This window comes from Pristiophorus japonicus, chromosome 17, assembly GCF_044704955.1.
Source record: "Pristiophorus japonicus isolate sPriJap1 chromosome 17, sPriJap1.hap1, whole genome shotgun sequence".
Taxonomy (NCBI): domain Eukaryota; kingdom Metazoa; phylum Chordata; class Chondrichthyes; family Pristiophoridae; genus Pristiophorus; species Pristiophorus japonicus.
Window position 1 is genome coordinate 59,347,941 of NC_091993.1, and position 15,644 is coordinate 59,363,584.

The window sequence follows — 15,644 nt, forward strand, 5'->3', positions numbered from 1 at the left end:
GATTCAGTGTTGGGGTTCAGTGTTGGGGTTCAGTGTTGGGGTTCAGTGTTTGGGGGTTCAGTGTTGGTGTTCAGTGTTGGGGTTTAATGTTGGGGTTCAGTGTTGGACTGGTCCGTTTTGGGGGTTCAGTGTTGGGTGTTCATTGTTGGGGGTTCAGTGTTGGGGATTCAGTGTTGGGGGTTCAATGTTGGGTTTAGTGTTGGGGGTCAGTGTTGGGGTGTTCAGTGTTGGGGGTCGGTGTTTGGGGGTGTCAGTGTTGGGGTTCAGTGTGGGGGGTTCGGTGTTGGGGCTTCAACTTTGGGGTTCAGTGTTAGGGTTCGGTGCTGGGGTTCGGTGTTGGGGTTCAGTGGTGGGGGTTCAGTGTTGGGGTTCAGTGTTAGGGTTCAGTGTTGGGTTTCAGCGTTAGGGGCTCAGTTTTGGGGTCCCATGTCGGGGTTCTGTGTTGGGGGTCCAGTGTTGGGTTTCAGTATTAGGGTTCAGTGCTGGGGTCCAGTGCTGGTGTTCAGTGCTATGGCTCGGTGTTGGGTGTTCAGTGTTGGTGTTCAGTGTTGGGGGTTCAGTGTTGGTGGTTCAGTATTGGGGGTTTTGTGTTGGTGGTTCAGTGTTGGGGGTTCAGTGCTGGGGTCCAGTGTGGGGTTCAGTGGTGGGGTTCAGTGCTGGGAGGTCAGTGCTGGGGTTCAGTGTTGGGTGTTCAGTGTTGGGGTTCAGTGTTGATGCTCAGCATTGGGAGTTCAGTGTTGGGGTTCAGTGTTGGGGTTCATTGGTGCGGTTCATTGGTGGGGGTTCGGTGTTGGGGTTCAGTGTTGGGTGCCAGTGTTGGGGTTCATTGGTGGGGTTCATTGGTGGCGGTTCGGTGTTGGGGTTCAGTGTTGGGGGTTCAGTGTTGGTGTTCAGTATTGGGGTTCAATTTTGGGGATTCAGTGTTGGCGGTTCAGTGTCGGGGATTCAGTGTTGGGGTTCAGTGTTGGGGTTCAGTGTTGGGGTTCAGTGTTGGGCGTTTGTCAGCATTGGGGGGTCAGTGTTGATGTGTTCAGTGTTGGGGGTTCAGTGTCGGGGCTGGTCAGTGTTTGGGGCTCAGTGTTTGGGGGTTCAGTGTTGGTGTTCAGTGTTGGGGTTTAATGTTGGGGTTCAGTGTTGGACGGGTCCGTTTTGGGGGTTCAGTGTTGGGTGTTCATTGTTGGGGGTTCAGTGTTGGAGATTCAGTGTTGGGGGTTCAATGTTGGGTTTAGCGTTGGGGGTCAGTGTTGGGGTGTTCAGTGTTGGGGGTCGGTGTTTGGGGGTGTCAGTGTTGGGGTTCAGTGTTGGGGGTTCGCTGTTGTGGGTTTAACTGTGGGGTTCAGTGTTAGGGTTCGGTGCTGGGGTTCGGTGTTGGGGTTCAGTGGTAAGGGTTCAGTGTTGGGGTTCAGTGTTAGGGTTCAGTGTTGGGGTTCAGCGTTATGGGCTCAGTTTTGGGGTCCCATGTCGGGGTTCTGTGTTGGGGGTCCAGTGTTGGGTTTCAGTATTGGGGTTCAGTGTTGGGAATCAGTGTTGGTGGTTCAGTATTGGGGGTTTTGTGTTGGTGGTTCAGTGTTGGGGGTTCAGTGCTGGGGCCCAGTGTGGGGTTCAGTGTTGGGGTTCAGTTTTTGTGTTCAGCATTGGGAGTTCAGTGGTGGGGTTCAGTGGTGGCGTTCAGTGTTGGGGCTCATTGGTGGTGATTCGGTTTTGGGGTTCAGTAGTGGGGGTCAGTGTTGGGGTTCACTGTTTGGGTCCAGCGTTAGGGACTCAGTGTTGGGGGTTCAGTGTTGGGAATCAGTGTTGGTGGTTCTGTGTTGGGCGTTTTGTGTTGGTGGTTCAGTGTTGGGGGGTCAGTGCTGGGGTTCAGTGTTGGGGTCCAGTGTTGGGGTTCAGTGCGGGAGTTCAGTGCTGGGGTTCAGTGCTGGGGGTTCAGTGTTGGGGTTCAGTATTGGGGGTTCGGTGTTAGGTTTCAGTGTTCAGGGTTAGTGTAGGGGTTCAGAGCTATGGCTCGGTGTTGGGGTTCAGTGGTGGGAGTTCAGTGTTGGGGGTTCAGTTTTGGGGGGTTCAGTGTTGGGAATCAGTGTTGGGCTTCATTGTTGGGGGTTGTGTGGTGGTGGTCCAGTGTTGGGGGTTCAGTGTTGGGGTTCAGTGTTGGGGTCCAGTGTGGGGGTTCAGTGAGGGTGTTCAGTGCTGGGATTCACTCTTGTAGGTTCAGTGGTGGGGTTCAGTGCTGGGAGGTCAGTGCTGGGGTTCAGTGTTGGGTGTTCAGTGTTGGGGTTCATTGGTGGGGTTCATTGGTGGGGGTTCGGTGTTGGGGTTCAGTGTTGGGGGCCAGTGTTGGGGTTCAATGTTGGGGGTCAGTGTTATGGGCTCGGTGTTGGGGGTTCAGTGTTGGTGTTCAGTGTCAGGGTTCAGTGCTGGGGGTCAGTATTGGGGGTTCAGCGTTAGGTTCAGTGTTCAAGGTTTAGTGTTGGGGTTCAGTGCTATGACTCGGTGTTGGGGTTCAGTGTTGGTGGTCCAGTGTTGGGGGTTCACTGTCGGGGTTCAGTGTTGGGGTCCAGTGTGGGGGTTCAATGTTGGGTTCAGTGCTGGGGTTCACTCTTGCGGGTTCAGTGTTGGGGTTCAGTGCTGGGAGGTCAGTGATGGGGTTCAGTGTTGGGGTCCAGTGTGGGGGTCCAGTGTTAGGGTTCAGTGCGGGAGTTCAGTGCTGGGGTTCAGTGTTGGGGCTCAGTGCTGGGAGGTCAGTGATGGCGTTCAGTGTTGGGGTCCAGTGTGGGAGTCCAGTGTTGGGGTTCAGTACGGGAGTTCAGTGCAGGGGTTCAGTGTTGGGGTTCAGTTTTGGTGTTCTGCATTGGGAGTGCAGTGTTGGGGTTCAGTGGCAGTGTTCAGTGTTGTGGGGTTCAGTGTTGAGAATCTGTGTTGTGGGTTTTGTGTTGGTGGTTCAGTGCTGGGGTTCAGTGTTGGGGTCCAGTGTGGGGGTTCAGCGCAGGAGTTCAGTGCTGGGGGTCCAGTGCTGGGGGTCAGTATTGGGGTTTCAGTGTTAGGGTTCAGTGTTCAGGGTTAGTGTTGGGGTTCAGTGCTATGGCTCGGTGTTGGGGTTCAGTGGTGGGGGGTTCAGTGTTGGGGGGTCAGTGTTGGTGTTCAGTGTTGGGGTTTAATGTTGGGGTTCAGTGTTGGACTGGTCCGTTTTGGGGGTTCAGTGTTGGATGTTCATTGTTGGGGGTTCAGTGTTGGGGATTCAGTGTTGGGGGTTCAATGTTGGGTTTAGTGTTGGGGGTCAGTGTTGGGGTGTTCAGTGTTGGGGGTCGGTGTTTGGGGTGTCAGTGTTGGGGTTCATTGTTGGGGGTTCGCTGTTGTGGGTTCAACTTTGGGGTTCAGTGTTAGGGTTCGGTGCTGGGGTTCGGTGTTGGGGTTCAGTGGTGGGGGTTCAATGTTGGGGTTCAGTGTTATGGTTCAGTGTTGGGGTTCAGCGTTAGGGGCTCAGTTTTGGGGTCCCATGTCGGGGTTCTGTGTTGGGGGTCCAGTGTTGGGTTTCAGTATTAGGGTTCAGTGCTGGGGTCCAGTGCTGGTGTTCAGTGCTATGGCTCGGTGTTGGGTGTTCAGTGTTGGGGTTCAGTGTTGGGATTCAGTGTTGGGGGTTCAGTGTTGGGTGTTTTGTGTTGGTGGTTCAGTGTTGGGGGTTCAGTGCTGGGGTCCAGTGTGGGGGTTCAGTGTTGGGGTTCAGTGTTGGGGTTCAGTTTTGGTGTTCAGCATTGGGAGTTCAGTGGTGGGGTTCAGTGGTGGCGTTCAGTGTTGGGGTTCATTGGTGGTGATTCGGTTTTGGGGTTCAGTAGTGGGGGTCAGTGTTGGGGTTCACTGTTTGGGTCCAGCGTTAGGGACTCAGTGTTGGGGGTTCAGTGTTGGGAATCAGTGTTGGTGGGTCTGTGTTGGGCGTTTTGTGTTGGTGGTTCAGTGTTGGGGGTTCAGTGCTGGGGTTCAGTTTTGGGGTCCAGTGTTGGGGTTCAGTGCGGGAGTTCAGTGCTGGGGTTCAGTGCTGGGGGTTCAGTGTTGGGGTTCAGTATTGGGGGTTCGGTGTTAGGTTTCAGTGTTCAGGGGTAGTGTTGGGGTTCAGAGCTATGGCTCGGTGTTGGGGTTCAGTGGTGGGGGTTCAGTGTTGGGGGATCAGTGTTGGGGGTTCAGTGTTGGGAATCAGTGTTGGGCTTCATTGTTGGGGGTTGTGTGGTGGTGGTCCAGTGTTGGGGGTTCAGTGTTGGGGTTCAGTGTTGGGGTCCAGTGTGGGGGTTCAGTGAGGGTGTTCAGTGCTGGGATTCACTCTTGTGGGTTCAGTGGTGGGGTTCAGTGCTGGGAGGTCAGTGCTGGGGTTCAGTGTTGGGTGTTCAGTGTTGGGGTTCAGTGTTGATGCTCAGCATTGGGAGTTCAGTGTTGGGGTTCAGTGTTGGGGTTCATTGGTGCGGTTCATTGGTGGGGGTTCAGTGTTGGGTGCCAGTGTTGGGGTTCATTGGTGGGGTTCATTGGTGGCGGTTCGGTGTTGGGGTTCAGTGTTGGGGGTTCAGTGTTGGGGTTCAGTATTGGGGTTCAATTTTGGGGATTCAGTGTTGGCGGTTCAGTGTCGGGGATTCAGTGTTGGGGTTCAGTGTTGGGGTTCAGTGTTGGGGTTCAGTGTTTGGGGGTTCAGTGTTGGTGTTCAGTGTTGGGGTTTAATGTTGGGGTTCAGTGTTGGACTGGTCCGTTTTGGGGGTTCAGTGTTGGGTGTTCATTGTTGGGGGTTCAGTGTTGGGGATTCAGTGTTGGGGGTTCAATGTTGGGTTTAGTGTTGGGGGTCAGTGTTGGGGTGTTCAGTGTTGGGGGTCGGTGTTTGGGGGTGTCAGTGTTGGGGTTCAGTGTGGGGGGTTCGGTGTTGGGGCTTCAACTTTGGGGTTCAGTGTTAGGGTTCGGTGCTGGGGTTCGGTGTTGGGGTTCAGTGGTGGGGGTTCAGTGTTGGGGTTCAGTGTTAGGGTTCAGTGTTGGGTTTCAGCGTTAGGGGCTCAGTTTTGGGGTCCCATGTCGGGGTTCTGTGTTGGGGGTCCAGTGTTGGGTTTCAGTATTAGGGTTCAGTGCTGGGGTCCAGTGCTGGTGTTCAGTGCTATGGCTCGGTGTTGGGTGTTCAGTGTTGGTGTTCAGTGTTGGGGGTTCAGTGTTGGTGGTTCAGTATTGGGGGTTTTGTGTTGGTGGTTCAGTGTTGGGGGTTCAGTGCTGGGGTCCAGTGTGGGGTTCAGTGGTGGGGTTCAGTGCTGGGAGGTCAGTGCTGGGGTTCAGTGTTGGGTGTTCAGTGTTGGGGTTCAGTGTTGATGCTCAGCATTGGGAGTTCAGTGTTGGGGTTCAGTGTTGGGGTTCATTGGTGCGGTTCATTGGTGGGGGTTCGGTGTTGGGGTTCAGTGTTGGGTGCCAGTGTTGGGGTTCATTGGTGGGGTTCATTGGTGGCGGTTCGGTGTTGGGGTTCAGTGTTGGGGGTTCAGTGTTGGTGTTCAGTATTGGGGTTCAATTTTGGGGATTCAGTGTTGGCGGTTCAGTGTCGGGGATTCAGTGTTGGGGTTCAGTGTTGGGGTTCAGTGTTGGGGTTCAGTGTTGGGCGTTTGTCAGCATTGGGGGGTCAGTGTTGATGTGTTCAGTGTTGGGGGTTCAGTGTCGGGGCTGGTCAGTGTTTGGGGCTCAGTGTTTGGGGGTTCAGTGTTGGTGTTCAGTGTTGGGGTTTAATGTTGGGGTTCAGTGTTGGACGGGTCCGTTTTGGGGGTTCAGTGTTGGGTGTTCATTGTTGGGGGTTCAGTGTTGGAGATTCAGTGTTGGGGGTTCAATGTTGGGTTTAGCGTTGGGGGTCAGTGTTGGGGTGTTCAGTGTTGGGGGTCGGTGTGTGGGGGTGTCAGTGTTGGGGTTCAGTGTTGGGGGTTCGCTGTTGTGGGTTCAACTTTGGGGTTCAGTGTTAGGGTTCGGTGCTGGGGTTCGGTGTTGGGGTTCAGTGGTGGGGGTTCAGTGTTGGGGTTCAGTGTTAGGGTTCAGTGTTGGGGTTCAGCGTTAGGGGCTCAGTTTTGGGGTCCCATGTCGGGGTTCTGTGTTGGGGGCCCAGTGTTGGGTTTCAGTATTAGGGTTCAGTGCTGGGGTCCAGTGCTGGTGTTCAGTGCTATGGCTCGGTGTTGGGTGTTCACTGTTGGGGTTCAGTGTTGGGATTCAGTGTTGGGGGTTCAGTGTTGGGTGTTTTGTGTTGGTGGTTCAGTGTTGGGGGTTCAGTGCTGGGGTCCAGTGTGGGGGTTCAGTGTTGGGGTTCAGTGCTGGGGTTCAGTTTTGGTGTTCAGCATTGGGAGTTCAGTGGTGGGGTTCAGTGGTGGCGTTCAGTGTTGGGGTTCATTGGTGGTGATTCGGTTTTGGGGTTCAGTAGTGGGGGTCAGTGTTGGGGTTCACTGTTTGGGTCCAGCGTTAGGGACTCAGTGTTGGGGGTTCAGTGTTGGGAATCAGTGTTGGTGGTTCTGTGTTGGGCGTTTTGTGTTGGTGGTTCAGTGTTGGGGGTTCAGTGCTGGGGTTCAGTGTTGGGGTCCAGTGTTGGGGTTCAGTGCGGGAGTTCAGTGCTGGGGTTCAGTGCTGGGGGTTCAGTGTTGGGGTTCAGTATTGGGGGTTCGGTGTTAGGTTTCAGTGTTCAGGGTTAGTGTTGGGGTTCAGAGCTATGGCTCGGTGTTGGGGTTCAGTGATGGGGGTTCAGTGTTGGGGGTTCAGTGTTGGGGGGTTCAGTGTTGGGGGTTCAATGTTGGGTTTAGTGTTGGGGGTCAGTGTTGGGGTGTTCAGTGTTGGGGGTCGGTGTGTGGTGGTGTCAGTGTTGGGGTTCAGTGTTGGGGGTTCGCTGTTGTGGGTTCAACTTTGGGGTTCAGTGTTAGGGTTCGGTGCTGGGGTTCGGTGTTGGGGTTCAGTGGTGGGGGTTCAGTGTTGGGGTTCAGTGTTAGGGTTCAGTGTTGGGGTTCAGCGTTAGGGGCTCAGTTTTGGGGTCCCATGTCGGGGTTCTGTGTTGGGGGTCCAGTGTTGGGTTTCAGTATTAGGGTTCAGTGCTGGGGTCCAGTGCTGGTGTTCAGTGCTATGGCTCGGTGTTGGGTGTTCAGTGTTGGGGTTCAGTGTTGGGATTCAGTGTTGGGGGTTCAGTGTTGGGTGTTTTGTGTTGGTGGTTCAGTGTTGGGGGTTCAGTGCTGGGGTCCAGTGTGGGGGTTCAGTGTTGGGGTTCAGTGTTGGGGTTCATTTTTGGTGTTCAGCATTGGGAGTTCAGTGGTGGGGTTCAGTGGTGGCGTTCAGTGTTGGGGTTCATTGGTGGGGGTTCAATGTTGGGTTTAGTGTTGGGGGTCAGTGTTGGGGTGTTCAGTGTTGGGGGTCGGTGTGTGGTGGTGTCAGTGTTGGGGTTCAGTGTTGGGGGGTTCAGTGTTGGGGGTTCAATGTTGGGTTTAGTGTTGGGGGTCAGTGTTGGGGTGTTCAGTGTTGGGGGTCGGTGTGTGGTGGTGTCAGTGTTGGGGTTCAGTGTTGGGGGTTCGCTGTTGTGGGTTCAACTTTGGGGTTCAGTGTTAGGGTTCGGTGCTGGGGTTCGGTGTTGGGGTTCAGTGGTGGGGGTTCAGTGTTGGGGTTCAGTGTTAGGGTTCAGTGTTGGGGTTCAGCGTTAGGGGCTCAGTTTTGGGGTCCCATGTCGGGGTTCTGTGTTGGGGGTCCAGTGTTGGGTTTCAGTATTAGGGTTCAGTGCTGGGGTCCAGTGCTGGTGTTCAGTGCTATGGCTCGGTGTTGGGTGTTCAGTGTTGGGGTTCAGTGTTGGGATTCAGTGTTGGGGGTTCAGTGTTGGGTGTTTTGTGTTGGTGGTTCAGTGTTGGGGGTTCAGTGCTGGGGTCCAGTGTGGGGGTTCAGTGTTGGGGTTCAGTGTTGGGGTTCATTTTTGGTGTTCAGCATTGGGAGTTCAGTGGTGGGGTTCAGTGGTGGCGTTCAGTGTTGGGGTTCATTGGTGGTGATTCGGTTTTGGGGTTCAGTAGTGGGGGTCAGTGTTGGGGTTCACTGTTTGGGTCCAGCGTTAGGGACTCAGTGTTGGGGGTTCAGTGTTGGGAATCAGTGTTGGTGGTTCTGTGTTGGGCGTTTTGTGTTGGTGGTTCAGTGTTGGGGGTTCAGTGCTGGGGTTCAGTGTTGGGGTCCAGTGTTGGGGTTCAGTGCGGGAGTTCAGTGCTGGGGTTCAGTGCTGGGGGTTCAGTGTTGGGGTTCAGTATTGGGGGTTCGGTGTTAGGTTTCAGTGTTCAGGGTTAGTGTTGGGGTTCAGAGCTATGGCTCGGTGTTGGGGTTCAGTGATGGGGGTTCAGTGTTGGGGGTTCAGTGTTGGGGGGTTCAGTGTTGGGAATCAGTGTTGGGCTTCATTGTTGGGGGTTGTGTGGTGGTGGTCCAGTGTTGGGGGTTCAGTGTTGGGGTTCAGTGTTGGGGTCCAGTGTGGGGGTTCAGTGAGGGTGTTCAGTGCTGGGATTCACTCTTGTGGGTTCAGTGGTGGGGTTCAGTGCTGGGAGGTCAGTGCTGGGGTTCAGTGTTGGGTGTTCAGTGTTGGGGTTCAGTGTTGGTGCTCAGCATTGGGAGTTCAGTGTTGGGGTTCAGTGTTGGGGTTCAGTGTTGGGGTTCATTGGTGGGGGTTCGGTGTTGGGGTTCAGTGTTGGGTGCCAGTGTTGGGGTTCAGTGAGGGTGTTCAGTGCTGGGATTCACTCTTGTGGGTTCAGTGGTGGGGTTCAGTGCTGGGAGGTCAGTGCTGGGGTTCAGTGTTGGGTGTTCAGTGTTGGGGTTCAGTGTTGGTGCTCAGCATTGGGAGTTCAGTGTTGGGGTTCAGTGTTGGGGTTCAGTGTTGGGGTTCATTGGTGGGGGTTCGGTGTTGGGGTTCAGTGTTGGGTGCCAGTGTTGGGGTTCATTGGTGGGGTTCATTGGTGGCGGTTCGGTGTTGGGGTTCAGTGTTGGGGATTCAGTGTTGGGGTTCAGTATTGGGGTTCAATTTTGGGGATTCAGTGTTGGCGGTTCAGTGTCGGGGATTCAGTGTTGGGGTTCAGTGTTGGGGTTCAGTGTTGGGTGTTCAGTGTTGGGGTTCAGTGTTGGGCGTTTGTCAGCATTGGGGGCGTCAGTGTTGATGTGTTCAGTGTTGGGGGTTCAGTGTCGGGGCTGGTCAGTGTTTGGGGTTCAGTGTTTGGGGGTTCAGTGTTGGTGTTCAGTGTTGGGGTTTAATGTTGGGGTTCAGTGTTGGACTGGTCCGTTTTGGGGGTTCAGTGTTGGGTGTTCATTGTTGGGGGTTCAGTGTTGGGGATTCAGTGTTGGGGGTTCAATGTTGGGTTTAGTGTTGGGGGTCAGTGTTGGGGTGTTCAGTGTTGGGGGTCGGTGTTTGGGGGTGTCAGTCTTGGGGTTCAGTGTGTGGGGTTCGTTGTTGTGGGTTCAACTTTGGGGTTCAGTGTTAGGGTTCGGTGCTGGGGTTCGGTGTTGGGGTTCAGTGGTGGGGGTTCAGTGTTGGGGTTCAGTGTTAGGGTTCAGTGTTGGGTTTCAGCGTTAGGGGCTCAGTTTTGGGGTCCCATGTCGGGGTTCTGTGTTGGGGGTCCAGTGTTGGGTTTCAGTATTAGGGTTCAGTGCTGGGGTCCAGTGCTGGTGTTCAGTGCTATGGCTCGGTGTTGGGTGTTCAGTGTTGGTGTTCAGTGTTGGGGGTTCAGTGTTGGTGGTTCAGTATTGGGGGTTTTCTGTTGGTGGTTCAGTGTTGGGGGTTCAGTGCTAGGGTCCAGTGTGGGGTTCAGTGGTGGGGTTCAGTGCTGGGAGGTCAGTGCTGGGGTTCAGTGTTGGGTGTTCAGTGTTGGGGTTCAGTGTTGATGCTCAGCATTGGGAGTTCAGTGTTGGGGTTCAGTGTTGGGGTTCATTGGTGCGGTTCATTGGTGGGGGTTCAGTGTTGGGTGCCAGTGTTGGGGTTCATTGGTGGGGTTCATTGGTGGCGGTTCGGTGTTGGGGTTCAGTGTTGGGGGTTCAGTGTTGGGGTTCAGTATTGGGGTTCAATTTTGGGGATTCAGTGTTGGCGGTTCAGTGTCGGGGATTCAGTGTTGGGGTTCAGTGTTGGGGTTCAGTGTTGGGGTTCAGTGTTTGGGGGTTCAGTGTTGGTGTTCAGTGTTGGGGTTTAATGTTGGGGTTCAGTGTTGGACTGGTCCGTTTTGGGGGTTCAGTGTTGGGTGTTCATTGTTGGGGGTTCAGTGTTGGGGATTCAGTGTTGGGGGTTCAATGTTGGGTTTAGTGTTGGGGGTCAGTGTTGGGGTGTTCAGTGTTGGGGGTCGGTGTTTGGGGGTGTCAGTGTTGGGGTTCAGTGTGGGGGGTTCGGTGTTGGGGCTTCAACTTTGGGGTTCAGTGTTAGGGTTCGGTGCTGGGGTTCGGTGTTGGGGTTCAGTGGTGGGGGTTCAGTGTTGGGGTTCAGTGTTAGGGTTCAGTGTTGGGTTTCAGCGTTAGGGGCTCAGTTTTGGGGTCCCATGTCGGGGTTCTGTGTTGGGGGTCCAGTGTTGGGTTTCAGTATTAGGGTTCAGTGCTGGGGTCCAGTGCTGGTGTTCAGTGCTATGGCTCGGTGTTGGGTGTTCAGTGTTGGTGTTCAGTGTTGGGGGTTCAGTGTTGGTGGTTCAGTATTGGGGGTTTTGTGTTGGTGGTTCAGTGTTGGGGGTTCAGTGCTGGGGTCCAGTGTGGGGTTCAGTGGTGGGGTTCAGTGCTGGGAGGTCAGTGCTGGGGTTCAGTGTTGGGTGTTCAGTGTTGGGGTTCAGTGTTGATGCTCAGCATTGGGAGTTCAGTGTTGGGGTTCAGTGTTGGGGTTCATTGGTGCGGTTCATTGGTGGGGGTTCGGTGTTGGGGTTCAGTGTTGGGTGCCAGTGTTGGGGTTCATTGGTGGGGTTCATTGGTGGCGGTTCGGTGTTGGGGTTCAGTGTTGGGGGTTCAGTGTTGGTGTTCAGTATTGGGGTTCAATTTTGGGGATTCAGTGTTGGCGGTTCAGTGTCGGGGATTCAGTGTTGGGGTTCAGTGTTGGGGTTCAGTGTTGGGGTTCAGTGTTGGGCGTTTGTCAGCATTGGGGGGTCAGTGTTGATGTGTTCAGTGTTGGGGGTTCAGTGTCGGGGCTGGTCAGTGTTTGGGGCTCAGTGTTTGGGGGTTCAGTGTTGGTGTTCAGTGTTGGGGTTTAATGTTGGGGTTCAGTGTTGGACGGGTCCGTTTTGGGGGTTCAGTGTTGGGTGTTCATTGTTGGGGGTTCAGTGTTGGAGATTCAGTGTTGGGGGTTCAATGTTGGGTTTAGCGTTGGGGGTCAGTGTTGGGGTGTTCAGTGTTGGGGGTCGGTGTTTGGGGGTGTCAGTGTTGGGGTTCAGTGTTGGGGGTTCGCTGTTGTGGGTTTAACTGTGGGGTTCAGTGTTAGGGTTCGGTGCTGGGGTTCGGTGTTGGGGTTCAGTGGTGGGGGTTCAGTGTTGGGGTTCAGTGTTAGGGTTCAGTGTTGGGGTTCAGCGTTAGGGGCTCAGTTTTGGGGTCCCATGTCGGGGTTCTGTGTTGGGGGTCCAGTGTTGGGTTTCAGTATTAGGGTTCAGTGCTGGGGTCCAGTGCTGGTGTTCAGTGCTATGGCTCGGTGTTGGGTGTTCAGTGTTGGGGTTCAGTGTTGGGATTCAGTGTTGGGGGTTCAGTGTTGGGTGTTTTGTGTTGGTGGTTCAGTGTTGGGGGTTCAGTGCTGGGGTCCAGTGTGGGGGTTCAGTGTTGGGGTTCAGTGTTGGGGTTCATTTTTGGTGTTCAGCATTGGGAGTTCAGTGGTGGGGTTCAGTGGTGGCGTTCAGTGTTGGGGTTCATTGGTGGTGATTCGGTTTTGGGGTTCAGTAGTGGGGGTCAGTGTTGGGGTTCACTGTTTGGGTCCAGCGTTAGGGACTCAGTGTTGGGGGTTCAGTGTTGGGAATCAGTGTTGGTGGTTCTGTGTTGGGCGTTTTGTGTTGGTGGTTCAGTGTTGGGGGTTCAGTGCTGGGGTTCAGTGTTGGGGTCCAGTGTTGGGGTTCAGTGCGGGAGTTCAGTGCTGGGGTTCAGTGCTGGGGGTTCAGTGTTGGGGTTCAGTATTGGGGGTTCGGTGTTAGGTTTCAGTGTTCAGGGTTAGCGTTGGGGTTCAGAGCTATGGCTCGGTGTTGGGGTTCAGTGATGGGGGTTCAGTGTTGGGGGTTCAGTGTTGGGGGGTTCAGTGTTGGGAATCAGTGTTGGGCTTCATTGTTGGGGGTTGTGTGGTGGTGGTCCAGTGTTGGGGGTTCAGTGTTGGGGTTCAGTGTTGGGGTCCAGTGTGGGGGTTCAGTGAGGGTGTTCAGTGCTGGGATTCACTCTTGTGGGTTCAGTGGTGGGGTTCAGTGCTGGGAGGTCAGTGCTGGGGTTCAGTGTTGGGTGTTCAGTGTTGGGGTTCAGTGTTGGTGCTCAGCATTGGGAGTTCAGTGTTGGGGTTCAGTGTTGGGGTTCAGTGTTGGGGTTCATTGGTGGGGGTTCGGTGTTGGGGTTCAGTGTTGGGTGCCAGTGTTGGGGTTCATTGGTGGGGTTCATTGGTGGCGGTTCGGTGTTGGGGTTCAGTGTTGGGGATTCAGTGTTGGGGTTCAGTATTGGGGTTCAATTTTGGGGATTCAGTGTTGGCGGTTCAGTGTCGGGGATTCAGTGTTGGGGTTCAGTGTTGGGGTTCAGTGTTGGGTGTTCAGTGTTGGGGTTCAGTGTTGGGCGTTTGTCAGCATTGGGGGCGTCAGTGTTGATGTGTTCAGTGTTGGGGGTTCAGTGTCGGGGCTGGTCAGTGTTTGGGGTTCAGTGTTTGGGGGTTCAGTGTTGGTGTTCAGTGTTGGGGTTTAATGTTGGGGTTCAGTGTTGGACTGGTCCGTTTTGGGGGTTCAGTGTTGGGTGTTCATTGTTGGGGGTTCAGTGTTGGGGATTCAGTGTTGGGGGTTCAATGTTGGGTTTAGTGTTGGGGGTCAGTGTTGGGGTGTTCAGTGTTGGGGGTCGGTGTTTGGGGGTGTCAGTCTTGGGGTTCAGTGTGTGGGGTTCGTTGTTGTGGGTTCAACTTTGGGGTTCAGTGTTAGGGTTCGGTGCTGGGGTTCGGTGTTGGGGTTCAGTGGTGGGGGTTCAGTGTTGGGGTTCAGTGTTAGGGTTCAGTGTTGGGTTTCAGCGTTAGGGGCTCAGTTTTGGGGTCCCATGTCGGGGTTCTGTGTTGGGGGTCCAGTGTTGGGTTTCAGTATTAGGGTTCAGTGCTGGGGTCCAGTGCTGGTGTTCAGTGCTATGGCTCGGTGTTGGGTGTTCAGTGTTGGTGTTCAGTGTTGGGGGTTCAGTGTTGGTGGTTCAGTATTGGGGGTTTTCTGTTGGTGGTTCAGTGTTGGGGGTTCAGTGCTAGGGTCCAGTGTGGGGTTCAGTGGTGGGGTTCAGTGCTGGGAGGTCAGTGCTGGGGTTCAGTGTTGGGTGTTCAGTGTTGGGGTTCAGTGTTGATGCTCAGCATTGGGAGTTCAGTGTTGGGGTTCAGTGTTGGGGTTCATTGGTGCGGTTCATTGGTGGGGGTTCAGTGTTGGGTGCCAGTGTTGGGGTTCATTGGTGGGGTTCATTGGTGGCGGTTCGGTGTTGGGGTTCAGTGTTGGGGGTTCAGTGTTGGGGTTCAGTATTGGGGTTCAATTTTGGGGATTCAGTGTTGGCGGTTCAGTGTCGGGGATTCAGTGTTGGGGTTCAGTGTTGGGGTTCAGTGTTGGGGTTCAGTGTTTGGGGGTTCAGTGTTGGTGTTCAGTGTTGGGGTTTAATGTTGGGGTTCAGTGTTGGACTGGTCCGTTTTGGGGGTTCAGTGTTGGGTGTTCATTGTTGGGGGTTCAGTGTTGGGGATTCAGTGTTGGGGGTTCAATGTTGGGTTTAGTGTTGGGGGTCAGTGTTGGGGTGTTCAGTGTTGGGGGTCGGTGTTTGGGGGTGTCAGTGTTGGGGTTCAGTGTGGGGGGTTCGGTGTTGGGGCTTCAACTTTGGGGTTCAGTGTTAGGGTTCGGTGCTGGGGTTCGGTGTTGGGGTTCAGTGGTGGGGGTTCAGTGTTGGGGTTCAGTGTTAGGGTTCAGTGTTGGGTTTCAGCGTTAGGGGCTCAGTTTTGGGGTCCCATGTCGGGGTTCTGTGTTGGGGGTCCAGTGTTGGGTTTCAGTATTAGGGTTCAGTGCTGGGGTCCAGTGCTGGTGTTCAGTGCTATGGCTCGGTGTTGGGTGTTCAGTGTTGGTGTTCAGTGTTGGGGGTTCAGTGTTGGTGGTTCAGTATTGGGGGTTTTGTGTTGGTGGTTCAGTGTTGGGGGTTCAGTGCTGGGGTCCAGTGTGGGGTTCAGTGGTGGGGTTCAGTGCTGGGAGGTCAGTGCTGGGGTTCAGTGTTGGGTGTTCAGTGTTGGGGTTCAGTGTTGATGCTCAGCATTGGGAGTTCAGTGTTGGGGTTCAGTGTTGGGGTTCATTGGTGCGGTTCATTGGTGGGGGTTCGGTGTTGGGGTTCAGTGTTGGGTGCCAGTGTTGGGGTTCATTGGTGGGGTTCATTGGTGGCGGTTCGGTGTTGGGGTTCAGTGTTGGGGGTTCAGTGTTGGTGTTCAGTATTGGGGTTCAATTTTGGGGATTCAGTGTTGGCGGTTCAGTGTCGGGGATTCAGTGTTGGGGTTCAGTGTTGGGGTTCAGTGTTGGGGTTCAGTGTTGGGCGTTTGTCAGCATTGGGGGGTCAGTGTTGATGTGTTCAGTGTTGGGGGTTCAGTGTCGGGGCTGGTCAGTGTTTGGGGCTCAGTGTTTGGGGGTTCAGTGTTGGTGTTCAGTGTTGGGGTTTAATGTTGGGGTTCAGTGTTGGACGGGTCCGTTTTGGGGGTTCAGTGTTGGGTGTTCATTGTTGGGGGTTCAGTGTTGGAGATTCAGTGTTGGGGGTTCAATGTTGGGTTTAGCGTTGGGGGTCAGTGTTGGGGTGTTCAGTGTTGGGGGTCGGTGTTTGGGGGTGTCAGTGTTGGGGTTCAGTGTTGGGGGTTCGCTGTTGTGGGTTTAACTGTGGGGTTCAGTGTTAGGGTTCGGTGCTGGGGTTCGGTGTTGGGGTTCAGTGGTAAGGGTTCAGTGTTGGGGTTCAGTTTTAGGGTTCAGTGTTGGGGTTCAGCGTTATGGGCTCAGTTTTGGGGTCCCATGTCGGGGTTCTGTGTTGGGGGTCCAGTGTTGGGTTTCAGTATTGGGGTTCAGTGTTGGGAATCAGTGTTGGTGGTTCAGTATTGGGGGTTTTGTGTTGGTGGTTCAGTGTTGGGGGTTCAGTGCTGGGGCCCAGTGTGGGGTTCAGTGTTGGGGTTCAGTTTTTGTGTTCAGCATTGGGAGTTCAGTGGTGGGGTTCAGTGGTGGCGTTCAGTGTTGGGGCTCATTGGTGGTGATTCGGTTTTGGGGTTCAGTAGTGGGGGTCAGTGTTGGGGTTCACTGTTTGGGTCCAGCGTTAGGGACTCAGTGTTGGGGGTTCAGTGTTGGGAATCAGTGTTGGTGGTTCTGTGTTGGGCGTTTTGTGTTGGTGGTTCAGTGTTGGGGGGTCAGTGCTGGGGTTCAGTGTTGGGGTCCAGTGTTGGGGTTCAGTGCGGGAGTTCAGTGCTGGGGTTCAGTGCTGGGGGTTCAGTGTTGGGGTTCAGTATTGGGGGT